Below are 4,083 nucleotides of genomic sequence, written 5' to 3' on the forward strand. Positions count from 1 at the left end.
CACTCGGTAGGATTTTTGAAACTTAGGCGAGTACTGGACTGCAGCTAAGCCCTCGAGTGAGAGGCTTGCTCATCACTCAGTAGGATTTTTTCAACTTAGGCAAGTACTGGACTGCAGCTAAGCCCCCGAGTGAGAGGTTTGATCATCACTCGGTAGGATTTTTTCAATCTTAGGCGAGTACTGGACTGCAGCTAAGCCCTCGATTGAGAGGCTTGCTCATCACTCGGTAGGATTTTTTCAACTTAGGCGAAACGGATTCGCAGCTAAGCCACCCACTAGGGGATTGCAGAAACAAGCGTAAGCAATCGACAATCATTTTAGAAGACTGTAAAAACTCTTGTCTTTGATAAACGAACTACAAAGGTGCTTCTTATTACATCCCAATAGACTGAGTGCTTAAGTATAAAAGGGGCAGAGCAGCTCCGCATTCCAAGCTCGCGGCTCATCTTTCTTGTGCTCGACGTTGTAGAGGTGGTACGCTCCATTGTGGATCACTCTGGTGACAACGAAGGGGCGTTCCCAGGCAGGAGCAAGCTTGTGAGGTTTCTGCTGATCCACTGGGAGAACCAAGTCTCCCTCCTGAAATGCTCGACCCCTCACATTTCTGGCATGGAATCAATGCAGGTCTTGCTGATAGATGGTTGATCGGATCAAGGCCATCTCTCTTTCTTCTTCCAGGAGATCGACTGCATCTTGCCGTGCCTGTTCTGCTTCTTCTTTTGAGAAAATATCGACCCGAGGCGCATTGTGGAGCAAGTCACTCAGAAGTACAGCTTCGGCTCCATAAACCAAGAAAAAGGGGGTTCTGCCAGTCGACCGATTGGGAGTTGTCCTCAATCCCCACAATACTGATGGAAGTTCACCGACCCAGGCTCCTGCTGCGTGTTTGAGGTCACGCATCAGTAGGGGTTTTAGTACTTTGAGAATCAATCCATTTGCTCTTTCAGCTTGCCCATCCGACTGGGGGTGGGCGACTGAGGCATAGTCGACTCGAGTACCTTGGGAAGCACAGAAAGTTCTGAACTCATCAGAATCGAAGTTTGACCCGTTGTCAGTGATGATGCTGTGTGGAACACCATATCTGAATGTTAACTCTTTGATGCAGCTGACAGCAGTACTGGCTTCAAGGTTCTTGATAGGCTTGTCTTCAATCCACTTGGTGAACTTGTCGACTGCTACAAGCACATGAGTGAATCCACTCCTACCAGGCCTCAGAGGTCCAACCATGTCCAATCCCCAAACAGCAAAGGGCCAGACGAGTGGAATGGTCTTCAGGGCCGACGCAGGCTTGTGAGACATGTTGGAGTAAAACTGGCAACCTTCACATTTGTTGACTATTTCTTTTACCATGTCATTTGCCTGTGGCCAGTAAAATCCCGCTCGATATGCTTTGGCCAGAATGGTCCGAGAGGACGCATGGTGACCACAGGTCCCCAAGTGGATGTCATTGAGGATCACTCGACCTTCTTCAGGTGTTATGCATTTGTGGAAAACTCCAGTCACACTTTCTCTGAACAACTGTCCTCTTATCACAGTAAAGGCTTTAGATCGACAGACGATCTGTCGAGCCTCTTCTTCATCTTCTGGGAGTTCCTTTCTAAGAATGTATGCGATATATGGTACTGCTCAATCGGGGGTGATGACCAAAACCTCCATAATCAAATCGACCACGGCTGGAACCTTGATTTCAGTCGGATCGGTGGCACTCTTCGGCTGCGGGGGCTGTTCAGTGAAGGGATCTTCTTGAACTGAAGGTGTATGGATATGCTCCAGGAACACATTGCTGGGAATGGCTTCCCTTTTGGAGCCTATCTTTGCCAGATCATCGGCTGCTTGATTCTTCAGTCGAGGGATGTGATGGAGCTCTAACTCCTCAAACCTCTTTCTAACTTCCTCACTGCATTGCAATAACCAGTCATAGCTGGGCTTCTGACGTCCCACTCCTTCATCACCTGATTGACCACTAAATCTGAGTCGCCATAGACCATGAGGCGATGGACACCGAGTGAAATGGCCATACACAACCCGTACAGGAGTGCCTCATATTCAGCTTCATTGTTGGAGGAGTCAAAGTGAATCTGGAGAACATAGCTGAGTTTGTCACCACGAGGGATACCAATACCACCCCAGCGCCGGAACCATTCCACATCTTGGACCCATCGAAGAACATGGTCCAATGCTCCGAGTGAATTTGGGCCAAAAGTTGCTGTTTGATCCACTCGGCGAGGAAATCAGCTATTGCTTGGGACTTGATAGCTTTCTTTACCTCAAATTTGATGTCCAGGGGAAGGAGTTCAATCGCCCACTTTGCCACTCGACCAGTTGCATCTCTGTTGTTCAGAATCTCTGATAATGGAGCGTCGCTGATGACTATAATGGAATGATTAGAGAAATAGTGTGCAACCTTCTTCGTGGTCATGTAAATCCCATAAACAAGCTTCTGATAATGTGGATATCTTTCCTTCAACGGAGCCAGAACTTCAGAAACATAATATACTGGGCGTTGAACTGTATAGGCTTTTCCTTCTTCCTCCCGCTCGACCGTATTACTATACTAACAACTTGTCCAGTGGCATAAAGCAGTAAAGGCTCTTTGCTGATTGGTGCAGCAAGCACCGACTGGGTGGAAAGCAGGGCTTTGAGCTCTACAAACGCTGCATCAGCTTCCAGAGTCCACTCGAACTTATCGGACTTCTTCATCAGTCGGTAAAGAGGCAATGCCTTTTCACCGAGGCGAGAAATGAATCAAATCAAGGCGGCCAAACAACCAGTAAGCTTCTGGACATCGTGCACACGCACAGGGCGTTTCATCCGAAGTATAGCACCAATTTTCTCTGGGTTAGCGTCGATCCCTCGTTCGGAAATGAGGAAACCGAGTAACTTTCCGCCAGGAACTCCGAATGTGCACTTTGATGGATTAAGCTTGATATCATATCTTCTGAGATTGGCAAAGGTTTCAGCAAGGTCAGCCTGCAGGTCGGAACCTTTACGTGACTTGACCACAATGTCATCCATGTATGCTTCGACATTCTGACTGATTTGAGTGAGCAAACACTTCTGGATCATCCTCATGAATGTGGCTCCGGTGTTCTTCAAGCCGAATGGCATGGTGACATAAGAGAAGCATCCGAATGGAGTGATGAAAGCCATTTTTATCTCATCAGGTCCATACAGTCGGATCTGATGGTACCCGGAATAGGCGTCCAAAAAAGACAAACGCTCATACCCCGCAGTTGAGTCGACGATTTGGCCGATGCGGGGGAGAGGAAAATTATCTTTCGGGCAGGCCCAATTGATATGCTTGAAGTCAATGCACATGCGAAGTGAATCGTCCTTCTTGGGGACCATGACAACATTGGCGAGCCACTCGGAGTGGTAGATTTCTCGGATGAACTCAGCTGCCAGGAGCCGAGCTAGTTCCTCACCAATTGCTTTTCTCTTCTAGACGGCGGACCGTCGGAGATGTTCCTTGACTGGTTTTACTTTTGGGTCGACTCGCAAACGATGCTCAGCCAGTCCCCTGGGTACACCCGGCATGTCATAAGGTTTCCATGCAAAGATGTCCTAGTTCTCACGGAGGAACTGGATGAGCGCTTCTCCCTATTTGCTATCGAGTGTTGTTGAGATATGGGTCGGAGCAGCATTGGGATCGGTCGGGTGAATATGAATCTGTTGGGGAACGTAGCAGAATTTTAAAACTTTCTACGCATCACCAAGATCAATCTATGGAGTCATCTAGCAACGAGGGAGAGAGGAGTGCATCTACATACCCTTGTAGATCGCGCGCGGAAGCGTTCAAGAGAACGGGGTTGATGGAGTCGTACTCGTCGTGATCCAAATCACCGATGACCTAGCGCCGAACGGACGACACCTCCGCGTTCAACACAAGCACGGTTGGGAAGAAGTCTCCTCCAACTTGATCCAGCAAGGGGGAAGGAGAGGTTGATGAAGATCCAGCAGCACGACGGCGTGGTGGTGGAAGCAACAATGATCTCGGCAGGGCTTCGCCAAGCACAGGGAGAGGGAGGAGTGTCACGGGAGGGAGAGGGAGAGGCCAGGGGCTAGGGTGCGGCTGCCCTCCCT

The sequence above is a fragment of the Triticum dicoccoides genome, chromosome 1A (assembly GCF_002162155.2).
Source record: "Triticum dicoccoides isolate Atlit2015 ecotype Zavitan chromosome 1A, WEW_v2.0, whole genome shotgun sequence".
NCBI lineage: Eukaryota > Viridiplantae > Streptophyta > Magnoliopsida > Poales > Poaceae > Triticum > Triticum dicoccoides.